The 15972-nt window shown below is 33.5% G+C and overlaps 1 protein-coding gene across 1 annotated transcript in view; it reads left to right on the top strand.

Moving 5' to 3' along the window:
• Positions 1–7574: 7574 nt before the first annotated feature.
• Positions 7575–15972, top strand: part of LOC113388530 (angiopoietin-1-like) — a 165083-nt gene continuing 156685 nt past the window's right edge. Inside the window, exon 1 of the mRNA XM_026625904.1 lies at positions 7575–7623. The gene's annotated coding sequence lies outside the window, so the exon portion shown is untranslated. The remainder of the gene's footprint in view (positions 7624–15972) is intronic.

Raw genomic sequence — 15972 nt, 5'->3', positions numbered from 1 at the left:
AGAATTTTATAGATATATATACATACATACAATTTATAATATAATTTATTTTTATTAAAGTGTCGAATAAATAAAAGTGTCAAATAAAATTAAAGTGTCAAATAAATGTGCAAACAACAAAAGTGTAGCCAGAACTATATTTTTTGCATTTTATAATCGATACTTATCGATATCATCAGTATTGGTGCAACTTAAGTTCGAGGCACTTACAACGTGAGTACACTAGCATAAGTTTGAGGGGCAAAGACAAATAGATATTATAACAATATGAAACTAATGTTATAACTATTTTAAGCGAAAAATTTAACAGACAAATAATTAAATCTAATAACATTTATCTATGAAGTTAATATATCTATAAAGTTAACTATAATATACTATAACATAATACGTTTTAAATAAGAATACAATGAAGATTAGATATTGTTCAATTGTTTTAAAAGATATATTGTTAATTTTAAGTTAGATTCAACTTTATAAAAACTTACACGTAGGTAGGGTGAAAAAAGACCAACTGACTTTTACCTGGCAAAGGTGTAGAAAATAAAAAAAGTAAATTAAGTTAACGAAAGAAATTTTGCAAGATCTAAGTTATATGCAGTATTATCATTTAAAAAAAATCATCAAGTTTATATTTTGCAATGACTGAATAATGTAGCTATTATTTGGTAAAAACCCTTTCAAAATTAGAAATAAGACATTGAACCAGTTTGCACCTGGCCGTCACATTTTCGCTAAAAGTCTGAACTGATTTTAAATTTTTTAAAATCGATCGAGAGATATCAGTTGGAAATCGGGCTGATTAGTTTTTCGTAAATATCAGCCAGGCCGTTTCTTGATAATTAATTGTTAAATTTATTTTAAACGATTATATGATAAAACTTTGTACCACAATAGATTTCATTATCTAATATATTATGACCTACTTAAATTGATTGAAATGTAAAAATCATCAATTTGGAATAATGAGCCACATGCTTATGAATAACGTCGTATTTATTTTGCTACGTGTTTTGGCTACTGATTACCGTTGACATTCACACTTATAGTCTGCAATATATGATTCGAAGAGTAATGAAATGGGCTGAATGAATTTATTTAAATGCATATATTTTGAATTAATAGAATATCGCATTGAGTTTTTAGAAAGACAACAAAATATTTTGAGAATAAATAGTTATTTATTAGAAATTTTTATTTAAATAGCTAAATTTTATTTTTTATTGATTTACCTCGTTTTACAACATATTTGCTCTACACGTTTTTGATCTTGCACGGTTTTTGAACATAATTATTTAACGGAATTTTGCATTTACACGAAATTATGAGCACAAGACTATAATTTGCTTATATGTACAATAATATTTTCATTGTTTTACTGTCAAAATACAACACTACAAAATGTAAGTTGCAGTTACAAGTTCTCAGTAGATATGTCTATTATGAAAATATGTAGATAAGATGATAATTCCTCGTTTTATAATCAAAACTAAATTTTATGTGTATATAAGATCATTTGTACGAAATACCAAAACAAAGAGCATCATGTTTTTAAACTTTGTTTTCAATTGATAGTGCACATTTATTCCAGATGAGCAAATAACAGAATTTATTATTGAAATAAATTGATATTCTTATAATATATTGAATGTGCTTATTAAATATATTAATATTTATTTTTTGTTAATAAATAAGTAAATATATTCATTATATTAAAAACTGTCAAAAAGGGCATTTTTATTGTGATTTTTATTTAGGGTGGTTTTTTTCATATAAAAGTGAATTTTTCGAGTTACACGGTTTTTTGTGGAACCTATCTTCCGCGTAAAACGAGCGATAGGTGTTTTTTGATTACGTACACGTAACAAAAAGTTCAAGCTACTTGCATCAATTCAATACAAAATGCCACTTACAGCTAGTTTAATTAAGATATTGTTTAACTTTACAATGTGTTTTCAGTAATTCGACATGTTGTTAAAAAAAAATTATTTATAATTGAAAAACATACTCTATTAAGTAACCAAATAATTAAAAACAATTGTTAATAATCACTAACCAAAGTGTATTGACTATTTATTAACTTCTCGTAGGGTAAGTTATTGTAATCGTCCAACAATTTTGAACGTTTTGAAGGTTTCTGAACATTTTCGCATACCTCAGAAAAAATGTATGGTTACAATTTTTCGTCCACGTTTTCGGGCCACGGATCAACCGAGTTGAATGGTTCAAAAAACATTCGATTCCTATTGATAGGGAGATGTGCTGATTAGTTTTTACCAAAGGCAGGTCCAGCCGTAGTTTTTACCAAAAAGCGTAGCAAATAGAAACCGAGTTATTGAGAGATCGGAGCGTCCGATTTGAATGGTTCAAAAAACATTCGATTCCTATTGATAAGGAGATGTGCTGATTAGTTCTTACCAAAGGCAGGTCCAGCAGTTTTGGAGATACAGAAATGTCAAAAAAATGGCAGCTTTTGAGAGAACTAAACATCCACAGAAGCGTTTAAGCGTTTTAACAACGCTTTTGAAAAAAACATTGTTTCAGTTTTTTTTCATTTTTTTTTCAAAAAATATTTTCATTTTTGTATATCGAAAATAATTCAGATATTAATTGTAGTTCTGACTTAAGTTCTAATGTACAAACAAATATTTTCAACTTTGCAATTCAGTTTATATATTTCTTAAAAATATTAGACAATGTTACAGTATTTATTTATAATAATCTATTTGAAAACATTTAATATTCCCCAAACATTTTGTTACGGTACGCGAAGTTCCAGCAATTGCCCTTAAGGCATGATGCAATACACACCACAAGTTAATGATAAATTTTTTTCCTTTAATGTTTAGTTGCGGTATGGGATAAGTTCAAGCAATTTGTCTTAAGGCATGAGTATTTATGAATATTATTCCTAATAATATTTATAAATTCATTCTAGATAATTTTTTAATAGCTTATTTAATATTGAATATAATCTGACTATAGTTCTCCATGTTTTCCAACTTAAAACAATCTCATCACACGACGCCAACAATGTTCTGTTCCATAGCAGCATGCAGTCTAGCGATTAGATTGTAATGTTTTCCAATTTAATATGATTTAGTGTAAAATTATCCAAATGGTAAATGGTATCTGGCGACAATAAAATGACGAGAGATGTTGTCCTGGACATCTTGTCAATTGTGCGACGTATGTGAATTGTAATTGGAAATGTACATATATATATATATATATATATTTATATTTATCATCACTTGTGCATTATGTTAAATGTTTTTAGATTACTGAATGATGACACACATCAAGTGTCGAAACGTATAATTGAATAAATAATTTTGGTTATTTAATCTTTTTTAATTCGACTGTTGGGCTGCTAAAAAATTTACAAATATGTATCAACGTCGACGAAACTTTCAACATATATATATATATATATATATTATATATATATATATATATATATGTATATATATATATATATATATATATATATATATATATGTATAGGGTGGTCCTTAATATGGACATTTTCCTTGCCCCCAAGGGCTCAAATGGTTCCAAAGTGATTAAAAACAATTCTCTGAAAGTTTTAGCTCTTAATATTGTCTTTTAGATAAAGCGCAATTCAATCAAGGTTTTGTATGGAAATAGCATGAAAAATTTTTGAAAAATTTTGCAGAGCGCCAAATTTGCAATAAAAAATGACACAAAATATCACTTTTAATTCATTTGTCGCAAAGTTATACCTAAAAATTTTTTTTTCAATTTTCAAAAATTTTTCCATGCTATTTCCATACGAAATGTGATTGAATTGCGCTTTATCTAAAAGACAATATTATGAGCTAAAACTTTGATTGGATCATACCTTCGTAAAATTGAGAAAAGATTACATGTCCTGTAAGACGTAAAACTCAAACCTCTGCTACAACCTGCTTTCCTACCAAATAAATATAACGTGTTGACATACGTGCATTTGAACTAGTGTGGAGTCAACATTGAGCAGGCAGTATATGGGGAATCAAGTAGACCATGAGCTTTGGTGGAAAACAGATTTTCATGTCGTGACATTTGTATAGTTTTGATAATGATATATTTTAATACATTTTTTATTGCGTTTAGTGAAAAAGTGCTAACCTATATTCAAACATACAGGTAATTAATTCAATTTTGTCATTAACCTTTTCTTAAAATTTTCCATAACTTTTTAAAAAAAATCTATCATTTTTAATATCCTGTAAGATAATCCACTCATTTATTTTTATCATTTTCATTTTGATCATATTATTATATTTCTGTATATTATTATTTTTTGCAATTAATTTATTATTTAAGAAAAATCCATTTTCTTTTCTTAAACATATTGTATGCATAAATCTCATCAAGATCATGTTTCTTGACAGATGTCCTGAAGATGGAACGTACCTAGTTCCGAAACGTCGACAGTAAATAAATAAATAAATAAATTGTTTTTCAAAAAACTTTTCTTGTTTTTTATTACTTTTGGATTCTTGTTCGAAACTCTACAAAATATACACACATCCAAGACTCTACCATTTATATATATATATATATATATATATATATATATATATATAAAATTCTTCTGTAACAGGAATGGTTAATCCTCTTAAACTATTGTTCGGATTTTCATAAATCCTCGTGAAGTTTGATAAGGGAATTTTCTAAAAAATTTTGATTTATAGAAATATAGTTAGATTACAAAAAATAAATAGAAAAAATTACAAAAAACTGCTTATTATTGTTTGACCTTGAAAATATTTAAGGCATAGTTAGACAATAAAAACAAATGAAGACTGTCATTTGCCAAACATTTCTATTCACTTATAGGTTAAGGCAATATTATAATATAATAAAGTCATGATTATAAATAAGGAAAATGTAATGTCTACATTATTATTGCCGAAAAGCAGCTGAGATGTGCCAAAAATTAAAATAATATAAGATTTACAGTTAACATGCGTCTGACAGGTGATGCAGTCTGCGCATGCGTCTGTCAGTGATTACTCATCAAACTAAGCCTATAATTCAATTTGACAGATTATTATTTTTTAACTTTTAAATGTAGTCGTGTTTTGCCTTAATTTACTAGATCACTATAAATAATTAACTTATTCAAAAAATTATTTAGAAGTTTCATTGTGTCAAAAATTCATATGTTTGGCATTGGATACGAAATATTTACTCAAATCAATGGAGTGCTTTGGGTCTGAATATTTTTAATGTGCTCCAATTTGTATGAAATTTTATAATTAGTTTCATCTTACTCTCAAGTTTAAAAGTGAATATAATTCTGAAGTAAAGACTCCTTTGCTACTTTCCGGGGGCATGACATCCCTTTTCAGTGGTGCAATTGTATCTCTTTCAAAATAACATCGGATATCGATAAAAGAACTAATAAGAAGAGAAAAATATTTAATAATGTTTTTCAAAAAAGAAATTACTTTTCAAGTTACTGGCTACTGTAAATTTGTTTTTTTTTTGGCGTTTTTCATCGTTTTTTGCAAATATTTCTAATAATATACATTTTAACGAAAATCGTATAATAATAAACCGGTTTTTTATAGAGTGTTTTAGGAACAATATTAGGCTAGATATGAAAATGGGGTTTTATAGTGCTCAAAATAAGCTTTAACATGAGTACTTCTGCGTGTAAAATGAGCTATCGTGCAGATAAAAGACGCTTACAATGTTTTTTCATTTAAATCAAATAGTTTATGAGTGAGTTGATGAGCTTAAGATAAAGACCGACACCGTTTTTTTCCTCTCCATTTACTGCAATAATTTTCTTGATCGTAGGTTGTATAGAGCACATGTGAACAGGATTTGACAAATTTATTTACTTCAAATATGAACATAAATCATAATATATATTGAATTATTGGTGAGAAAAATGTAATTCAGATATAAAAAATACTGAAAGCCAGCTAAAATATGGTACGAAATTATGAAAATAATAGGCAACATTATTGAAGCAATTATTTTGAATAGAAAAGTCCAAGGTGATATTGTAGTGGTTTATACAAAAACCGACATTTCATAAAACCGGTTTTCAAATTTTAATTTTACTAAAAAACCGGTTTTAACCGGTTTTCGAATTTTATATAAAAAATAAATTTTTGCTCGAATATTCTGTGATTTATCTGCAAATTTAGTATAATTTAGAGCAGTATTTGACTGAATTTATTTATTGTTCAATTTTATAGATAGTAAACAAAATTATTTCATTTTAATTAGTAGAACTAAAAAATAATAGTTTATCTTGATTAAATAACTTTGAAAATAATTATTCGTTGTTCATGCATCATTTTCACATATAAGAATGAAAATATTTTTAAGATAGTGAAAGGAAAGTTTTCGAATAAATAAAAATAATACTTTTTTAAATAAAAAAATGAATCAAATTAAAAAAAAATTAGATACATACTTGTTAATATCAATTTTAATTTTAAAAATAATTAAGTTAAACTCGGGTATTGCCTGTTTCGAGCAATTTTAATTAATTAATTTTAAACATTCTAATTGTTCTTTTGTTTAATAAAATATGATTCCAAGAAACTGACAACGTCTATCGAATAGCTACTTAGACGTGTCCTTTATTGTTTCTAACAAAATTTTCTGAAATAGAAAATACTCTTATACATGCGACCATTTAATTGTTTTTAAAGCCTGATATAATAATTCTAAGTTTTTTGTTCTTTAATTTGTGGCTTCTGGTGTTTAAAACTCTTTTCTTTAAGTTTGCGTAGAGAAACACTGATAATAAATTAATATATTTTACCTTCTATTTTACCCTTCCCCTCACTATTTTCTCTCAACTTTCAGACATCTGCACTGTATAAATCAAATTATTTGCATTATCTATTATAACTTTTTCAAACATAGATAATAATCAGCAGATCTATAAAACACAAAACCCAAAAAAATGTGTAGAAATTATCAGACATTCATTCATTATTTATTTAAGAAGACCTTAGTTTCTTTGTTGATTAAGTTTCTTTTATAAGAATCATTGTTTTTGATCCACGGCGGAACACTCTTGTAATTACTCTTGTAGTTCTTAAGTCCTTTATCTTTTAAAGATGGCAGTTTTATTTTTCCAAATCAGGTTTGTTTTTTTATTTATTTGGCATGAAAGTTATGCTTTCCAATTGTTCCATCTCTTTCTCGCTGCTCGCTACAAACTATTTTTGAAACTTCAGCCACCATAAGTTTATAAAATAAACTCAAACCTGAAAAAATATGAATAAAACATATATTTAACCTTTTAAATATTGATTCACAAATTCAATTAAATTTTTCTTAGCACTAATTTCCCATCTCTCTCATTCCTCCAGGTCCAGCAATGGCGTCCGTCGAGAGATGGAACTGCCTGCCCATCTGTCTCCTGGTTCTGTGTCACGTCTTCTCGGCATGCGAAGGTGTCGCCACCAATCCACGCTTGCCGAGAACGAGTGCCAGTCAATTGCACGAGCTATCCATTAGTCAGAACTCGCCATTCGGTAACGGAACCAGGAACCTAGATGGTGCCGGAAGCCTACAGCAACAGTTGGCGGGTAGAGGAAAGAATTTGACTTCTGGTGGAAGAGGTGGAACCAGAAACAGGTAAAAGATAGATTTATGGTTATCGTGATACTGTCGAGTAGTGCTTCTATTTTTAACTTCCCGAAGGAGAAGTTTATGTTTTCATCAAAAAATCCGATTCGCTAATTTTATGTTTTCTCGACGTTTCAAGCCATTCTGAATCGAATGAGACCAAATTTGGAAACAGATTTTTTGCCGTAAATCGACGTTTTCTCGAAAACGGCTGGGTCGATTTCAAAAATTTAAAAGCCATTCGATGTATCTCGACGAGAACTATTGTTTGTCAGTTTTGTGCGACGATCGGCCAAGCCGTTTCTTTATAAATGGCAGAAAAGTAAAAAAATTTTCGTCTACGTTTTAGCCCGCAATTCTGAATCGATTTTGAAAACTCAAAAACCGTTCGAAGGATATTGGTTGGGAATCGTGCTGATTAGTTTTTGATAGAGATGGGCCGTTTTCTTGTAATAAAGTTTTTAAAAAAAAAAATTCGACGATTTTTATGATTTTTTTGACGATAGATACCATAGTCCTCTAGATTATACTAAAATATTACGCCCCTACGACAATTGGCTTAGCTTTAAAAATTCGTCAAAGTTTGCAAAAATCTGTATGGTCTTTTTGGCATTTGTCAAAATTAGACTTTTGATCGACGTTTTCTCAAAAACGCCTGAACCGATTTTAGAAATTTAAAGACCATTTGATGTATTTCGCTGAGGACTATCGTTTGTCAGTTTTGTGCAACGATCTGACAAGCCGTTTCTTTGTAATTCGAAAAAAAAGTGTTAAACTTTGCGTCCACATTTAAGCTCATCCTACCGAACCGATTTTAAAAAATCAAAAACTGTTCGAAAGATATTAGTTGGGAATGGTACTGATTAATTTTAGGTGAAAATTTACCGAGCCGTTTTCTTGTAATTAACTGTTGAAAAAAGTGTTAAATTTTCGTCGACATTTAAGCTCATCCTACCGAACCGATTTTAAAAAATCAAAAACTGTTCGAAAGATATTAGTTGGGAATGGTACTGATTAATTTTAGGTGAAAATCTACCGAGCCGTTTTCTTGTAATTAACTGTTGAAAAAAAAGTTTAAGCCGATTTTTATGGAATTTTTTTAGCGATATATATCATGGTCTTATAGAACTTACTGTAATATTACGGCCTTACAACAAGTAGTTTAATTTTAAACATTCATCAAAGTTTGAGAAAATGAGTAGTTTTCTTGACGTTAGCTAAAATTAAAATTTGACGATTTACTTGATATAACAATATAGTATTTGGTCTTGATAAACATACTGAACCATTAAAATCCCACGGAAACTGGTTCAAATATAATAATTGTTGATTTTTGAAAAGTTGTTTTTTGAAAATACTCTAAGTTAACGTGTTCGTTCGTATTCAATTATATGTAATAAATCCACTCATAAATTAATTTATTTTTTATTGATTAAGTCGATTATTTACACATATCGGAAAGTTCATGTAACTTGCCTCAAGGCTAAATACCAATCCAGCTAGTTTTTTATTTTTTAAACAAACATTGTCAGAGATGTCATAATTGATGTTTTTAAGCCGATATTAGGAATTCCATCTAATCCCGGTGCCTTACTATTCCCAACCCAATGACAAGTTTCCATCAGTTCTTGCAGTGTTATAGGAAGAATATTATTCAGGTCTGCATGTGTTACCTGGTAGTTTAAATTAGTTTGTCGTGGGCACAAAACAGTTAGTATTTGATTCAATAGTCGTGGGCAAGTTGGTGAAGGCATTGGCTGGCTTTTGAGGCGAGACATTACAATCTTATATAGCCGTTTCCATTGGGTTTCCCTCGACTTCATTCTTTCCAGCACCCAATGGGGTGGTGTCGTTTTGCATCCTCTACTAGACGATCTCCAAAATCAATAAAATCTGGCAAAGAAAGACTAGGTGAAGCGTAACAGCTGTATAAATGTCATCTAATGATGCTACTACATTCGAGCATTGCTATTGTTAACGGCATTCTGGAAACAAAATTTCCTACAAGACCAAATAACAGCTTTGGTGGTACTGTCCGTTTCTCATGGCATATCAGTTAGTTGTTTGTAAAGTTCTGATGAAAGGGGAATATCAATTTTAATTTCTCTTAACATCTGCATAAGTAAGTCGAGTGCAGCCTCTCAATGATTTATGTTTAGCTGCATTTTCTTCATGTTTTTATGTTCATTGCTTTGTCCAAGGCTTCCCTATATAGGTACAGGACATCTGTGGGTGCCGACATGATGAGCTACATTCACAGTATTTCCATTTTCAGCGCATAGTGCACATTTTGCTGCATTTATACAGATGGCTATTTTGTAACCTTCTTGCCACATCTAATGCATAAATTGGTCCGATTCACTTCGCTTCCATAATGTCCGTTAGCCAGCATTTGAAGCATCGGATTGGTATCTTGATGGTTTTAATTCGACAGTTTGTCCAATCCAATTCGTATTTTGCCACTTGCTCTGAGCATATCGTGTACAATTGCCGCTGGTAGAGCTACAGTAGCAATCTGTGTACCTCTATATGCCTTACGAATCTTAATTGCTTCTGCTGGTGTATTGCAGACTCCTCCGGTTGGTTTTTTGTAGTGCAGACTGGATATCAATTCTTGAGGCTTCATCATCAATATTTCCCATTTCTATAATTTTTTGGTGTCTCTTATGGATAACTTCGATCTCATCCTTTAACACGCCTGTAATAGTCTTTTGTTGTCCTTGACCTTTGACCGCGCTCTGCTTGGATATGGTTATCAAGAATGGTGTGTATGTGTTTTTTTTTTTGTATAGCGAAGGAAATGCTTTTATGCATCCCAGACCGGTCTTCTGTCTGGGTATGTCGGACTCGATACCGCCCTGGTATAATACCGACTAAAACCTCCGCTTTGCCCCTGCCTCTGGTCCCCACGGAAACCGCCGTTAGGCATTACTTCGTGGGGGGAGGATCTAGAATGTTACAATTCTTAACTTGTTATAAACAATGTTATAATTCATAAACATTATACTTATCTTTTAAATGGGCGAAGTCCCATTCGCCCTTTCTCTCTCTATAGAACGCAGGTCCATTAAAACGTCTCTCGCAAATCTGTCTATGGCGTTCCAAGCAGCTTCACTTGTCAGCATCACTTCAACAACATTACCTGGGGTAATTCTGCGTCCCAATGTCTCTTCCACGTCATCCCGTAGAGCACCAAATCGCGGGCACACGAAGAACAATGGTGTGTATGTGTAGCGACAATTTTTCGTCGACGATTTTGGGCGTATGTGCTGATTAGTTTGTGGTAAAGCCAAAAAGTGATAAAATTGTTAGTTATTGTCAGAAAAAGTGGTTATTAAATTTTGGCAAGGGCAGGTTCAGCCGTTTCGGAGATACAGAGCTAAATGTGCAAAAATGCCAATTTTTGAGAAAACTAAGCATCCGGTTTGAATGATTCAAAAAACGTTCTGCTTGTGTTGACCACACGATTGCTTTTGCGAATATTTCATTAGGGTACGGGAAGTGCACTAAGGCACGATGCTATACACCACTAATTAGATTTTTTATTGGTCTCTACCTTGAAAAGGATTCGAGACACCAAAAATTCAATTATTCTAAATTCAAGAGTTAACGAACATAATAATAATAATAATAATAAATAAATGTATTTCAGTAGATATATATGTGTACATAGCATTTCTCATTTTGGATTTTTACCCGTAGGTATTTCATCCTTCATATTTGTTCTATCAATACAATAATAAGTATTTCAGATATACAAGTTGTGACATAATTCTGTGACAAAAAAGAGGAAAGAAAATTTATTCCCCAAAAAAAAATCACTTAGCACTATTTATAATAACACATAATAACTCAAAAAGGAGAAAAACAAAAAAAGATTTATTCACTTTGAGGGAGAATATTTGCGTCGAGCCAAGTTTCAATTGCCGCTATGGGTCGATCAGTATATATTTTGGCATGGCGTGATTGCCATACCAAATATCATCTCTTGTGTATTGGCCGAGGCCCGCGATGTTCATATTAGGATGATCCCCACATTTTAGATAAAAATTCTCAGTGAGCTTTTTTATGTAGTCGAGTATTGTCGGTACGTCAGTCTGTTTGTGTATGTATTTTGAAGAGTAGTAATGTCTAGTCAGTGGGTCCCTTATTTGTTGAGTACAAGTCGTAGTGTCTTATTTTGTAATGTCTGTAGTTTCCGTAAGTTAGTCTTAGTCGTCGCGTTCCATGCCGGAGCGCCGTATGTCAGTATCGGTCTTATCAGTGTCAAGTAAAGTGTTCGCTTGTTCTTCACGCTTAGCGGGCCGTTGGTGGTTCAAGGAGTTCTCAGTAGATTTAACATCCCGTAAGCCTGTCCAATTTTCGTATTAATATGTTTTGTGAAGCTGAGTCTATGGTCCAGGGTCACACCAAGATATTTGACATCTTTGGACCACTCAACTTCACGTTTAATACTTTAATTTTGTCTAAGTCAGTCAGTCTAGTCATGGCAATTTCGGCTCTTAGTAAATAAAATTGCCTCCGTCTTTTGGCGGATTGTTCTTGATCTGCCCTTTGTCAGTATATTTCGTCAGCTGGTCTATGTGGTCTGTATCTTTGTAGTCAGTAGCGTCGGTGATCGTGATGATTTGTATATGGCAGTGTCGTCAGCAAACGTCAGTAAGGTGGTCGTCGGCGTCAGTGGGTATGTCGTGAATGTAGACGTTAAACAGTGACGGTCCCAGGATCGAGCCCTGCGGTACTCCCGCCGTCACTTGTTTAACCGTCGAAAGTCCGTTGTCTACTTGTACGGTAAAGTTACGGTCTGAGAGGTATGAGTGTAATGTTCTTGTAATGTATGGTGGAAAATTCAGTTGTATGAGTTTATGTATAAGTCCGTCCATCCAGATGGTGTCAAACGCCTTCTCGAAATCAAGCAACACCAATCCGGTATGGTTTCGTCTGTTAAATTGAGAACAGTATTTTCTATGAGTTTTGTCAGTGGGTGTAGTGTGGAGTGTCGTTCTTTGAAGCCGTATTGTGTGTCAGGTATGATTTTGTTGTGTCTTATGTGTTTGTTAAGTCTTTTGAGTAGTACCTTTTCGGCTACCTTACTCATTGTGTTGAGGAGGCTGATCGGTCTGTAGTTCTGTGGTATGTCTGGCTGTTTCCTTGGCTTCACTATTGGAAATATGGTGGAGGTTTTCCAAGAAGCGGGAAAGCAGCTTTTGTCATTATTCTATTTATTATCCGGGTAAGTAAAATGTAGGCGTTTGTCGGCAGTTGTTTAAGTATTATGTTTTGTAGTCCGTCCGGTCCCGGTGCTTTTCTGTTCGGTAATTTTTTAACTATTGTCTTTATTTCAGAAACTGTGGCAGGGTCTATTCGTAAGTCTTTGTCCCTGTGGAGGTCAGTGAAGTTTTGAATTGTCTCGTGTACGTCTTGTTTCAGGTCTGCGTTTGACATATTGCATTTTGTTTGTATGTTTTTCAAAGTTTTTTGCCAATATTTCCGCCTTGTCTGCTGGTGTCGTTGCGTAATTGTTGTCAGTTAATTTGGAGAGGTATGGTTGGTTTTTGCGTCAGTCTTTTTGCTGTCTGCCAAATTTTGTGTGGGTCAGTATTTATGTTCTCGAGTCTTTTGGTCCAAGTGTTGTTTCGGTGATCACGTATTTCATTGGTAATAATTTTTGTCAGTCTGTTCACATGTTCCTTGAGTAGTCTGTCACCGGTACGTTGCCACAGTTTCTTTATATGATTTTTAAGTTGTATTTTCAATAAAATGTGTTCTGGCAAGTCGTTGGCTGGTGTTGTTCTTGAGTCTAGTGTCGGTATAGTCTGTTGTACGGCGTCTGTGATTGTCAGTGTAAGGTGTGTTACAGCCTCCTCAATGTCAGTGTTGGTATCGATTGGCATAGTGTGTCGTGTGTTGTCTGTGATGATGTCTCTGAAAATTGGCCAGTTGGCTCTGGTGTAATCTAAAAATTTGCGTGTGGGGTCTGGTCGACGTCTAGTCTGTCTGAAATGGTCATGAAAACTGGATTATGGTCAGAGTTGAAAAGTGTTCTTGTTATGGGTTCGGATGTTACGTGTAGATTTTTTGTCAATGCCAAATCGATCGTACTGTGATGGTGCGTCTGTACGGTGGCGTATCTGGTCGGCGTGTCAGGAAAGTGTAGTTGTGCGTCTGTGGTGTTGTATTCGGGTAATCAGGTATTCGTAAGTCTGTTTCCGTTGCGTTGTTGAAGTTACAGTTCCAAGTTGTGTGTTGTGCGTTAAAGTCTCCTGCCATAAGAACAAATCTATTCGAGTCCAGTAGTCTTTGTAAGTCCGTATGTTCTAGTCTGCTTGCCGGGATGTAAATCGATATTATGGTTACTTTTTGACCTCTCTTGTATACATTAATAGCTGTTATTTCAGAACCGCCCGCTGTCAGGTTTGGCACTTGCTCGTGTCTGATGTTAGACTTAATCAAAATCGCAGTGCCGCCCCATCCGCGTGCGTCGGTCTGTCTGTCGTTTCTGTAAACTTTGTAATTGTTGATATAGAGTCTGTCCGTAGGTTTTAGGTGTGTCTCGTTAATCAGTACTATGTCCAGATCGTATTTTGTTATCGTCTGTCTCAGTTCGTCAACGTTGTTTTTAAGTCCATTTGAATTGAAATGCATTATTTGTAAGTCTTGCGATTGGTTTATGGTGATGAAGTAAGAAAGTTCAAAATTGTTGTGTATTTGTCGTTATAAGTCATGTTTGTGTTAAGTGTTTTTGTCAGTTTGTATAGCTCACTGAAAATTTGCTTTACCTGGGGATCCGCAAATAGCTTCCTGATCTCGCCCATAGCAGTAAAGAGTCCTTCCGGAGTGTTGAGGTCTGGATCGGGTTGGCTGCAGGCAGGCCGTGTTGGTGGTTGCGATAGTGCAGGCCGGATCTGTGATGATGCAGGCTGGACCATTGTTCGTGAGGACTGGACCATTGATCTGTATGGTGACGATGGGATAGGGAGTTGAGGATATTCAGGTCGGACGTTAGGACCATTGTTGGTGGAGTTTACAGCTGACGAGAAGCTCCTCGTCAGTGGCACTGGTGTTGGTGCTGGCCTATACGCTTGTCTTCTCCTGAGAGCGTCGCTTTCCTTCTTTTCTTTGTAATTAATAAGAGCGCTGCATTTGGAATAATTTGCCGGGTGTTCGCTTTTGCAATTGACACACATCGGTGCCTCATGTGGTAGTTTTTGGCACGCTCCTGGTGCGTGCACATTGAGGCACTTTATACACCTGTACTTTAGGTCACAGGTGTACGATGTGTGACCAAAGTTCAAACATTTGTGGCACTGCAGCGCTCTATTCTGCGGCCTATAGGCCTCCCAGGAGAAGATATGTCCCCCAATATTTGTAATTCGTTTTAGCTCCGACATATTCTGGTCTTTATCGAGGAGAACAATGTATATAGGTAATTTGTGTTGACCACCATCTGAGGTTTTCCTCTTTATCTGCACTACTTGCCTGGCTTTAATCCCTTTTGACAGGAGATCTTCATGAACCTCCGCCTCTGTAATTGATGGATGTAGACCGGTTATGGTTATTTTCTTCGGCATTTCCTCTTTGATTGTGTAGGTATAAAATTGATAATTGCAGTCCCTTAACATGTCTTTGATTTTTTCGTGTTCTATAGCGGTGTCAGTGAAAATTTTGTGTAGGTTATTATGGAGGTATTGATATTTAAAATTAATTTTAGATGTTTCTCTTAGATATTTAATTGCTTTTAAATCTATTTGACCTTTTATGATAATCGGTGGGATTTTTGCCTCTTTCGTGGTGTTTTTTTGGGTGTCACGGTTTGGACGCCTGAGGTAGTTGGTTCCGACCTAGTAATGGTTTTCTCAGGCTCCTTGTTCTTTTTTCGCCCTCTTTCGGCGTGTTACTTTCCTGTAGTCCTCACTCTCCCTATCAGTATCCATATCTGTACGGTCCGTGAGCGCATCATATTTATTTTTTAGTGCAGTACTTGTCTGCACGTCCATCTTCTGATTTATGTTCGACATCTTGAATTTTTTTCCCAGGCCCCTGCCCGGGAATTATTCTGTTTCCTGAAGAGTTTTGCGCACTGATTTTAAAATTTATTAAAAATGATATAAAAAGACTTCACAATTTTGAAAAAGAAAAAGCACTTGCTAATGGGTGCTTACTTCCTCCCCATTAGCAACCCCAATCCGGGTTTTGGGAAGAAAAGTATGCAAAAGGCACGTTCACCTTTAAAATTTTGACAGATATAATAATATATCCAACTTGTAAGTATTAAGCCCGGTGCCTTTAAAAAGGCAAGATTTAGAATCAATTCCGGACTTAATACTTATTTCACAAAAACACTGACACTTCTGTTAA

The sequence above is a fragment of the Ctenocephalides felis genome, unplaced genomic scaffold (assembly GCF_003426905.1).
Source record: "Ctenocephalides felis isolate EL2017-DRISC unplaced genomic scaffold, ASM342690v1 CF-g0.4_SCAFFOLD_00845, whole genome shotgun sequence".
Classification (NCBI taxonomy): Eukaryota; Metazoa; Arthropoda; class Insecta; order Siphonaptera; family Pulicidae; genus Ctenocephalides; species Ctenocephalides felis.
Note: the sequence above shows the minus strand (reverse complement) of the source record. Positions and strands in the feature narration are given on the sequence as shown.